Consider the following 12,424-nt stretch of genomic DNA (forward strand, 5'->3'; position numbering starts at 1 on the left):
TCCCTGCGGGCTTCCCTGAGCCCCCCGCAGCAACGTGATGTGATCGCGTTGCTGCGAGGGTCTCACCTCCCTCCCTCCCTGCTTCCTCCAGCCCCGGATCCAAGATGGCCACGGATCCGGGTCCTGCAGGGAGGGAGGTGGCTTCACAGAGCCTGCTTAGAGCAGGCACTGTGAAGCCTGCAGTGCTGTAAGTCAGATCAGTGATCTGACAGAGTGCTGTGCACACTGTCAGATCACTGATCTGTGATGTCCCCCCCTGGGACAATGTAAAAAAGCAAAAAAAAATTTTTCAAAATGTGTAAAAAAAAATAAAAATAAATATTCCTAAATAATGAAAAAAAAAAAAATATATTATTCCCCTAAATACATTTATTTATCTAAATAAAAAAAAAAACAATAAAAGTACATATATTTAGTATCGCCACGTCCGTAACGGCCCGACCTATAAAACTGGCCCACTAGTTAACCCCTTCAGTAAACACCGTAAGAAAAAAAAAAAAAAAACGAGGCAAAAAACAACGCTTTATTATCATACCGCCGAACAAAAAGTGGAATAACACGCGATCAAAAAGACAGATATAAATAACCATGATACCTCTGAAAGCGTCATCTTGTCCCGCAAAAAACGAGCCGCCATACAGCATCATCAGCAAAAAAAAAAAAAGTTATAGTCCTGAGAATAAAGCGATGTAAAAATAATTATTTTTTCTATAAAATAGTTTTTATCGTATAAAAGCGCCAAAACATAAAAAATTATATAAATGAGGTGTCGCTGTAATTGTACTGACCCGAAGAATAAAACTGCTTTATCAATTTTACCAAACGCGGAACGGTATAAACGCCTCCCCCAATAGAAATTCATGAATAGCTGGTTTTTGGTCATTCTGCCTCGCAAAAATCGGAATAAAAAGCGATCAAAAAATGTAACGTGCCCAAAAATATTACCAATAAAAACGTCAACTCGTCCCGCAAAAAACAAGACCTCACATGACTCTGTGAACCAAAATATGGAAAAATTATAGCTCTCAAAATGTGGTAACACAAAAAATATTTTTTGCAATAAAAAGCGTCTTTCAGTGTGTGATGGCTGCCAATCATAAAAATCCGCTAAAAAACTCGCTATAAAAGTAAATCAAACCCCCCTTCATCACCCCCTTAGTTAGGGAAAAATTAAAAAAATGTATTTATTTCCATTTTTCCATTAGGGCTAGGTTTAGGGCTAGGGCTAGGGTTAGGGCTAAGGTTAGGGTTTGGGTTAGGGTTTGGGCTAGGGTTAGGGCTAGGGTTAGGGCTAGGGTTAGGGCTAGGGTTAGGGCTAGGGTTAGGGCTACAGTTAGGGTTGGGGCTAAAGTTAGGGTTGGGGCTAGGGTTAAGGCTACAGTTAGGGTTGGGGCTAAAGTTACGGTTAGGGTTTAGATTACATTTACAGTTGGGAATAGGGTTGGGATTAGGGTTAGGTGTGTGTCAGGGTTAGAGGTGTGCTTAGGGTTACTGTTGGGATTAGGGTTAGGGGTGTGTTTGGATTAGGGTTTCAGTTATAATTGTGGGGTTTCCACTGTTTAGGCACATCAGGGGCTCTCCAAACGCGACATGGCGTCCGATCTCAATTCCAGCCAATTCTGCGTTGAAAAAGTAAAACAGTGCTCCTTCCCTTCCGAGCTCTCCCGTGTGCCCAAACAGGGGTTTACCCCAACATATGGGGTATCAGCGTACTCAGGACAAATAGGACAACAACTTTTTGGGTCGAATTTCTCCTGTTACCCTTGGGAAAATACAAAACTGGGGGCTAAAAAATAATTTTTGTGGGAAAAAAAAGATTTTTTATTTTCACGGCTCTGCGTTATAAACTGTAGTGAAACACTTGGGGGTTCAAAGTTCTCACAACACATCTAGATAAGTTCCTTGGTGGGTCTAGTTTCCAATATGGTGTCACTTGTGGGGGATTTCTACTGTTTAGGTACATTAGGGGTTCTGCAAACGCAATGTGACGCCTGCAGACCATTCCATCTAAGTCTGCATTCCAAATGGCACTCCTTCCCTTCCGAGCCCTCCCATGCACCCAAACGGTGGTTCCCCCCAACATATGGGGTATCAGCGTACTCAGGACAAATTGGACAACAACTTTTGGGGTCAAATTTCTCCTCTTACCCTCGGGAAAATACAAAACTGGGGGCTAAAAAATAATTTTTGGGGGAAAGATTTTTTTTTTCAATTTTCACGGCTCTGCGTTACAAACTGTAGTGAAACACTTGGGGGTTCAAAGCTCTCACAACACATCTAGATGACTTCCTTAGGGGGTCTAGTTTCCAAAATGGTGTCACTTGTGGGGGGTTTCTACTGTTTCGGTACATTAGGGGCTCTGCAAATGCAATGTGACACCTGCAGACCATTCCATCTAAACCTGCATTCCAAATGGAGCTCCTTCCCTTCCGAGCCCTCCCATGCGCCCAAACAGTGGTTCCCCCCCACATATGGTGTATCAGCGCACTCAGAACAAATTGGACAACAAATTTTGGGGTCCAATTTCTCCTGTTACCCTCGGGAAAATACAAAACTGGGGGCTAAAAAATAATTTTTGTGGGAAAAAATTTTTGTTTTATTTTTACGGCTCTCCATTATAAACTTCTGTGAAGCCCTTGGTGGGTCAAAGTGCTCACCACACATGTAGATAAGTTCCTTAGGGGGTCTACTTTCCAAAATGGTGTCACTTGTGGGGGGGTTTCTACTGTTTAGGTACATTAGGGGCTCTGCAAACACAATGTGACACCTGCAGACCATTCCATCTAAGTCTGCATTCAAATGGCACTCCTTCCCTTCCGAACCCTCCCATGCGCCCAAACAGTGGTTCCCCCCACATATGGTGTATCATCGCACTCAGGACAAATTGGGCAACAAATTTTGGGGTCCCCTTTCTCCTGTTACCCTCGGGAAAATACAAAACTGGGGGCTAAAAAAATAATTTTTGTGGGAAAAATGTTTTGTTTTATTTTTACAGCTCTGCATTATAAACTTCTGTGAAGCACTTGGTGGGTCAAAGTGCTCACCACACATCTAGATAAGTTCCTTAGGGGGTCTACTTTCCAAAATGGTGTCACTTGTGGGGGGTTTCAATGTTTAGGCACATCAGTGGCTCTCCAAACGCAACATGGCGTCCCATCTCAATTCCTGTCAATTTTGCATTGAAAAGTCAAACGGCGCTCCTTCCCTTCCGAGCTCTCCCATCCGCCCAAACAGTGGTTTACCCCCACATATGGGGTATCAGCGTACTCAGGACAAAGTGTACAACAACTTTTGGGGTCCAATTTCTTCTCTTACCCTTGGGAAAATAAAAAATTGGGGGCGGAAAGTTAATTTTTGTGAAAAAATATGATTTTTTATTTTTACGGTTCTACATTATAAACTTCTGTGAAGCACTTGGTGGGTCAAAGTGCTCACCACACATCTAGATAAGTTCCTTAAGGGGTCTACTTTCCAAAATGGTGTCACGTGTGGGGGGTTTCAATGTTTAGGCACATCAGGGGCTCTCCAAACGAAACATGGCGTCCCATCTCAATTCCAGTCAATTTTGCATTGAAAAGTCAAATGGCGCTCCTTCGCTTCCGAGCTCTGCCATGCGCCCAAACAGTGGTTTACCCCCACATGTGGGGTATTGTCGTGCTCAAGACAAATTGTACAACAATGTTTGGGGTCTATTTTCTCCTGTTACCCTTGGTAAAATTAAACAAATTGGAGCTGAATTAAATTTTTTGTGAAAAAAAGTTAAATGTTCATTTTTATTTAAACATTCAAAAAATTCCTGTGAGGCACCAGAAGGGTTAATAAACTTCTTGAATATGGTTTTGAGCACCTTGAGGGGTGTAGTTTTTAGAATGGTGTCACACTTGGGTATTTTCTATCATATCGACCCCTCAAAATGACTTCAAATGAGATGTGGTCCCTAAAATAAAATGGTGTTGTAGAAATGAGAAATTGCTGGTCAACTTTTAACCCTTATAACTCCCTAACAAAAAAAAATTTTGGTTCCAAAATTCTGCTGATGTAAAGTAGACATGTGGGAAATGTTAGTTATTAAGTATTTTGTGTGACATATCTCTGTGATTTAATTGCATAAAAATTCAAAGTTGGAAAATTGCGAAATTTTCAAAATTTTCGCAATATTTCCATTTTTTTTCACAAATAAACGCAGGTAATATCAAAGAAATTTTACCATTGTCATGAAGTACAATATGTCACAAGAAAACACTGTCAGAATCACCAGGATCCGTTGAAGCGTTCCAGAGTTATAACCTCACAAAGGGACAGTGGTCAGAATTGTAAAAATTGGCCCGGTCATTAACGTGCAAACCACCCTTGGGGGTAAAGGGGTTAAGCCTAATATTGGGGTTCAGCCACTAGTCACAATTAGCTAATCCAAATCGTTTGTGATAAAACTGTTGTGCTCCAGTTGCATATCAGAAGGCCAGATTTCCACTTAAAAATCGTTCGGCCTAATATTAGGGTGTAGCTACGAGGCTCAATTAGCTAATCCAAATCCTTTGTGTTAAAAAAGTGTTTAATTAACAAATCAGAAGGTCATATTTCTACTTAAAAATCGTTAGACATAACAATGTTGTTCAAGTACGCTATCTAAGAAAAGAAATACCGATTGTTCATTTAGTGACAGGTGACTGACAGCTGTGGGCCTAAGGCTGTGAAACAGCAACTGAGTGGAGACAGAAGACCGCAGTGTCTGGTTGCTCCTACTCCGCCGCTGAGAAGAAGCACTTCTCTGCTTTACTTAACATGTTTATTTCTTCCAGCTGAACAGGGGTTAATCGGCCATGTTGGAAATCCCTGCACTCGGTTAGCCACTCCTTTTCCCAATAAAATCTGGGCTCTATTACCTAGTCTTTGTCAGAGTTAGCACTTGCTGCATGCAATAGGAGGTACAGAAGTTGGTATGAGAAGGAGTGCTGGAGGAGTTCAGTGTGGTCTTTCTGTGCATGTATTTGGATTTTACAATGTAATTTGGAGTAGGCACAACGTCGCAGAATGTCCCACATTACGTGGCGATGACAAAGTGGATACAGGCCTACTAGGAATAAAGAGGATATCACTGTGTAATGCACAAAGTGACTGCCTGTAATATTAATTACCGACACAAGATGGCGATGAGGAAAATAGAAGAACAGGTGCGCTCGCAGCTCATGATGGCTGCTGCAGATGAGAGGACAAATGTGTATATAGGGATAAAGAGGAAAGGTGGAGGAGTGAAGGATGAAAATGGGAGAAAAGACGAGTGGCAGGGAAATATAATGAAACGAAAAGGGAAAAATTTACAAAATTCACAAAAATGTAATAGCACTTCCTTAAACCCCACTATGTCTGGATGCTATTTGCCTGCTCTCCCTATTGGTGAAGGCCCCAGTTCATGGCCACTTGTTCTTTTTCTTTTTTGTATATTTTTTATCTAATAAAAGTTTGTTTCCAATCATTCACCTATTTCTGTACTATGACCTTTATGGCACGATCACACGGTCAGTATTTGATCAGCATTTTAGATCAGTATTTGTAAACCCAAATCAGGAGTGAAGCAATCAGAGGAAAAGTCTAAGGCTGCCGTCACACTAGCAGTATTTGGTCAGTATTTTACATCAGTATTTGTAAGCCAAAACCAGGAGTGGAACAAATAGAGGAAAAGTAGAATAGAAATATATCCACCACTTCTGCATTTATCACCCACTCCTGGTTTTAGCTTACAAATACTGAGTAGTGATGAGCGAGTGTGCTCCTTACTCGAGATTTCCGAGCATGCTCGGGCGTTCTCCGATTATTCGGGCGTGCTCGTAGATGATGTTTGTGTCTCCGCAGCTGAATGATTTGTGGCTGTTAGACAACCTGGATACATGGCGCCAGCCCATCAGGAAGATATTCGATTTCTGGTGTTGCAAAACTTGCATGATGTTGTCGTGCTGGGTTTTCCGTAGTTGCAGGTACATAATCCTGTGTTGGACTGGAGATCTGTTATGACCTGGTGGTTAGGACAAGAGTGGACCAGATGATCAAGAGCACACGGAAAGAACTTGATCGCTACAAAAACATAGGACAAGCTCTGGGAAATGGGAACTCTGCTGACCGCAATCCCTACTCCTATCACACACACTAAAAATAGCCGTGGAGCGTACCTGCCTATCCCCAGACGCCTCGGCACAGCCTAAGAGCTAACCAGCCCTAGAAGAAGAAAATACAGCCTACCTTGCCTCAGAGAAATTCCCCAAAGGAAAAGGCAGCCCCCCACATATATTGACTGTGAGTAAAGATGAAATCACAAACACAGAGATGAAATAGATTTAGCAAAGAGAGGCCCGACTTACTAAACAGACCGAGTATAGGAAAGATAACTTTGCGGTCAGCACAAAACCCTACAAAAAGCCACACAGAGAGAGCAGGAAAAAATAAACCTTCCGCACCGACTAACGGGCGGAGGCGCCCCTCTGCGTCCCAGAGCTTCCAGGAAGCAAAGAATATTCACAAAACAAGCTGGACAGAAAAAATACAAAAAACAGAAAAAAGCAGGAAGAACTTAGCTTTTGCAGTAGCAAACAGGCAAGCAGACAATCCGGAGCGAACTAGACCATAGTACTACATTGACAGCTGGCATCTAACAAAGATCCAAGTGGAGTTAAATAGATTGGCCAGCTAACGAACCAAGCTCGTCACCTGTGGAAGGAAACTCAGAAACACCCACAGTCACCAGAGAAAGTCCATGGACAGAATCAACCGAAGTACCATTCATGACCACAGGAGGGAGCCCGACAACAGAATTCACAACAGTACCCCCCCCCTTGAGGAGGGGTCACTGAACCCTCACCAGAGCCCCCAGGCCGACCAGGATGAGCCAAATGAAAGGCACGAACGAGATCGGCAGCATGAACATCAGAGGCAAAAACCCAGGAATTATCTTCCTGACCATAGCCCTTCCACTTGACCAGGTACTGGAGCTTCCGTCTCGAAATACGAGAATTATTATTATTATTATACATTTTTATAGCGCCATTTATTCCATGGCGCTTTACATGTGAATACGGGGCAAATATAGACAAATACATTAAACATGAGCAGATAACAAGGCACACGAGTACATAAGGAGGGAGGACCCTGCCCGCGAGGGCTCACAGTCTGCAGGGGGTGGGTGAGGATACACTAGGAGAGGGAAGAGCTGGCTGTGCGGCTGTTCAGTAGGTTGAGGATCACTGCAGGCTGTAGGCTTGTCGGAAGAGATGAGTCTTCAGGTTCTTTTTGAAGGTTTCTATGGTAGGCGCGAGTCTGATGTGTTGGGGTAGAGAGTTCCAGAGAATGGGGGAAGCACGGGAGAAGTCTTGGATGCGGTTATGGGAAGAAGAGATGAGAGGGGAGTAGAGAAGGAGATCTTGGGAGGATCGGAGGTCGCGTGTAGGTAGGTACCGGGAGACCATGTCACAGATGTATGGAGGAGACAGGTTGTGGATGGCTTTGTATGTCAGTGTGAGGGTTTTGAACTGGAGTCTCTGGGCGATAGGAAGCCAGTGAAGGGCTTCTCCTTCTCCACCACATACTCCAACTCCCCCTCAACCAACACCGGGGCAGGAGGATCAATGGAAGGAACCACAGGCGTCACGTATCTCCGCAATAACGACCTATGGAACACATTATGGATGGCAAAAGAAGCCGGAAGGGCCAAACGAAATGACACAGGATTAAGAACCTCAGAAATCTTATATGGACCAATGAAACGAGGCTTAAACTTAGGAGAGGAAACCTTCATAGGAACATAACGAGATGACTACCAAACCAAATCCCCAACACGAAGTCGGGGACCCACACAGCGCCGGCGGTTAGCAAAACGTTGAGCCTTCTCATGGGACAACGTCAAATTGTCCACCACATGAGTCCAAATCTGCTGCAACCTATCCACCACAGTATCTACACCAGGACAGTCTGAAGACTCAACCTGCCCTGAAGAGAAACAAGGGTGGAAACCAGAATTGCAAAAGAACGGCGAAACCAAAGTAGCCGAGCTGGCCCGATTATTAAGGGCGAACTCAGCCAAAGGCAAAAAGGACACCCAATCATCCTGATCAGCAGAAACAAAGCATCTCAGATATGTTTCCAAAGTCTGATAAGTTCGTTCGGTTTGGCCATTTGTCTGAGGATGGAAGGTGCCTCAGAGAAATTCCCCAAAGGAAAAGGCAGCCCCCCACATATATTGACTGTGAGTAAAGATGAAATCACAAACACAGAGATGAAATACATTTAGCAAAGAGAGGCCCGACTTACTAAACAGACTGAGTATAGGAAAGATAACTTTGCGGTCAGCACAAAACCCTACAAAAAGCCACACAGAGAGAGCAGGGAAAAATAAACCTTCCGCACCGACTAACGGGCGGAGGCGCCCCTCTGCGTCCCAGAGCTTCCAGGAAGCAAAGAATATTCACAAAACAAGCTGGACAGAAAAAATACAAAAAACAGAAAAAAGCAGGAAGAACTTAGCTTTTGCAGTAGCAAACAGGCAAGCAGACGATCCAGAGCGAACTAGACCATAGTACTACATTGACAGCTGGCATCTAACAAAGATCCAAGTGGAGTTAAATAGATTGGCCAGCTAATGAACTAAGCTCGTCACCTGTGGAAGGAAAATCAGAAACACCCTCAGTCACCAGAGATAGTCCATGGACAGAATCAACCGAAGTACCATTCATGACCACAGGAGGGAGCCCGACAACAGAATTCACAACAGAGATCCATGTCTGTGACTAGTTGGGGTTGTCAGGGGGTTCATAATGATGTTCCTTTGATGTCAATCTCCTCTTCTTCACCTTCTGAGATTCCAGAGTTTTTGTCTGATTTTCAGGATGTATTCGATGAGCCCAAGTCCAGTTTTCTTCCGCCGCACAGGGATTGTGAATGTGCTATTGACTTGATTCCAGGCTGTAAGTTTCCTAAGGGTCGACTTTTCAACCTATCTGTGCCTGAACATACCGCCATGCGGAGCTATATTAAGGAGTCTTTGGAGAAGGGGCATGTTCGACCATCTTCTTCACCGTTGGGAGCAGGGTTCTTTTTTGTTGCTAAAAAAGATGGTTCCTTGAGACCCTGTATAGATTATCGCCTCTTGAATAAAATCACGGTCAAGTTTCAATACCCTTTACCTTTGCTTCCCGATATGTTTGCTAGGATTAAGGGAGCTAGTTGGTTTACTAAGATTGACCTTCGAGGGGCATATAATCTTGTTCGTATTAAGCAGGGTGATGAGTGGAAAACTGCGTTTAACACGCCCGAAGGCTATTTTGAATACCTTGTGATGCCATTCGGACTCTCTAATGCTATATCTGTTTTTCAGTCCTTTATGCATGATATTTTTTGGACTTATCTTGATAAATTCTTGATTGTATATTTGGACGATATTTTGATTTTTTCCGATGACTGGGAGTCTCATGTGCAATAGGTCAGGAGGGTATTTCAGATCCTTCGTGACAATGCCCTGTTTATGAAGGGGTCTAAGTGTCTCTTTGGGGTGCAGAAGGTCTCTTTTTTGGGCTTCATTTTTTCTCCCTCATCTATAGAGATGGATCCGGTTAAGGTTCAGGCCATTCATGATTGGATTCAGCCCACATCCGTGAAGAGCCTTCAGAAATTTTGGGGTTTTGCAAATTTTTATCGCCGTTTCATTGCTAATTTTTCTAGCGTGGTAAAACCCTTGACAGATTTGACGAAGAAAGGTGCTGATGTGGCGAATTGGTCCTCTGCGGCTGCCTCTGCCTTTCAGGAGCTTAAACGTCGATTTACTTCTGCTCCTGTGTTGCGTCAACCGGATGTTTCTCTTCCGTTTCAGGTTGAGGTTGACGCTTCTGAGATTGGGGCAGGGGCCGTTTTGTCTCAGAGGGATCCTGTTGGTTCCTTAATGAAACCGTGTGCCTTTTTTTCCCGTAAATTTTCACCTGCTGAACGCAATTATGATGTCGGCAATCGGGAGTTGTTGGCTATGTAGTGGGCATTTCAGGAGTGGCGACATTGGCTTGAAGGAGCTAAGCACCGTATTGTGGTCTTGACCGATCATAAGAATTTGATTTACCTCGAGTCTGCCAAACGGCTGAATCCTAGACAGGCTCGATGGTCCTTGTTTTTTTCTCATTTTGATTTCGTGGTCTCGTACCTTCCGGGTTCTAAGAATATTAAGGCTGATGCCCTCTCTAGGAGTTTTTTGCCTGATTCTCCTGAGGTCTTGGAGCCGGTCGGTATTCTGAAAGAAGGGGTGGTCCTTTCTGCCATTTCCCCTGATTTACAACGGGTTCTTCAGGAATTTCAAGCTGATAAACCTGAACGCTGTCCTGTGGGGAAACTGTTTGTTCATGACAGGTGGACTAGTAGAGTGATTTCTGAGGTTCACTGTTCCATGTTGGCTGGTCATCCTGGCATTTTTGATACCAGAGATTTGGTTAGTAGGTCCTTTTGGTGGCCTTCATTGTCACGTGATGTGCGTTCTTTTGTACAGTCCTGTGAGACTTGTGCGCGGGCTAAGCCTTGTTGTTCCGTGCTAGTGGGTTGCTTTTGCCATTGCCTATTCCTGAGAGGCCCTGGATGTATATTTCGATGGATTTTATTTCTGATCTTCCGGTCTCCCAGAAGATGTCTGTTATCTGGGTTGTTTGTGACCGGTTCTCTAAGATGGTTCATTTGGTGCCCTTGCCTAAATTGCCTTCCTCTTCAGATTTGGTTCCGTTGTTTTTTCAGCATGTGGTTTGTTTGCATGGTATTCCGGAGAATATTGTGTCCGACAGAGGTTCCCAGTTTGTTTCTAGGTTTTGGCGGGCCTTTTGTGCTAGGCTGGGCATTGATTTGTCTTTTTCTTCTGCGTTTCATCCTCAGACAAATGGCCAGACCGAGCGCACTAATCAGACCTTGGAGACTTTTTTGAGATGCTTTGTGTCTGTTGATCAGGATGATTGGGTGGCTTTCTTGCCATTGGCCGAGTTTGCCCTTAATAATCGGGCTAGTTCTGCTACCTTGGTTTCACCTTTCTTTTGTAATTTTGGTTTTCATCCTCGTTTTTCTTCTGGGCAGGTTGAGCCTTCTGACTGTCCTGGTGTGGATTCTGTGGTAGACAGGTTGCAGCAGATTTGGGCTCATGTGGTGGACAAGTTGGTGTTGGCTCAGGAGGAGGCTCAACATTTTGCTAATCGTTGTCAGTGTGTTGGTTTCCGGCTTCGGGTTGGGGATCTGGTCTGGTTGTCCTCCCGTCATGTTCCTATGAAGGTTTCTTCTCCTAAGTTTAAGCCTCGTTTTTTTGGTCCTTACAGGATTTCTGAGATTATTAATCCGGTGTCTTTTCGACTGGCGCTTCCAGCCTCTTTTGCTATCCATAATGTCTTCCATAGATCTTTGCTGCGGAAATATGTGGAGCCCGTTGTTCCCTCTGTTGATCCTCCGGCCCCTGTGTTGGTTGATGGGGAGTTGGAATATGTTGTTGAGAAGATTTTGGATTCCCGTTTTTCGAGGCGGAAGCTTCAGTACCTGGTCAAATGGAAGGGTTATGGCCAGGAGGATAATTCTTGGGTTTTCGCCTCTGATGTCCATGCTGCTGATTTGGTCGGTGCCTTTCATCTGGCTTGTCCTGATCACCCTGGGGGCCCTGGTGAGGGTTTGGTGACCCCTCCTCAAGGGGGGGTACTGTTGTGAATTCTGCTCTTGGGGTCCCTCCGGTGGTTGTAGGTGGGAATGCAGTTGTCTCTGAGTCACAGTCCTGGCCAGGTGTATCTGATGATTACAATTCAGACTGGGTTATTTAGATGGGCTGGATCCTTTAGCCCTTGCCAGTTGTCATTGTTTCTTGTGAAGTGATGGTTCACTTTCTGGCTTCTCCTTCCTTCTGCCAAATTCAGCAAAGATAAGTGTTTGGTTCTTTGAATCTGTTGCACACGGCTGTGTGCTTGTTTTTGATTTATTCCTGCTCTGATTGTAGGATTCACTGGAGTTGCAGATTTACGCTTCTACATCTATTAGTTAGATGTAGGAAGTTTTTGTTATTTCTGCTGTGGATGTTTTGAAGGGCTTTTTACTGACCGCACAGAACTCTGTTCTTCCCTGTCCTATCTAGCTAGTTCGGCCTCCTGTGCTAAATTCTGTTTTCTGCCTGTGTATGTTTTTTCCTCTCCGACTCACCGCCAATATTTGTGGGGGGCTGTCTATCCTTTGGGGATTTTCTCTGAGGCAAGATAGTATTCCTCTTTCTATCTTTAGGGGTAATTAGTACTCCGGCTGTGACGAGGTGTCTAGGTGATTTAGGTACACTCCACGGCTACTTCTAGTTGCGGTGTTAAGTTCAGGATTGCAGTCAGTACAGTAGCCATGATCTCCAGTGATAGTTCTCATGCAGCTCCGAAGTCACCGGATCATAACAGACAGCTGT

The sequence above is a fragment of the Ranitomeya imitator genome, chromosome 1, assembly GCF_032444005.1.
Source record: "Ranitomeya imitator isolate aRanImi1 chromosome 1, aRanImi1.pri, whole genome shotgun sequence".
Taxonomy (NCBI): domain Eukaryota; kingdom Metazoa; phylum Chordata; class Amphibia; order Anura; family Dendrobatidae; genus Ranitomeya; species Ranitomeya imitator.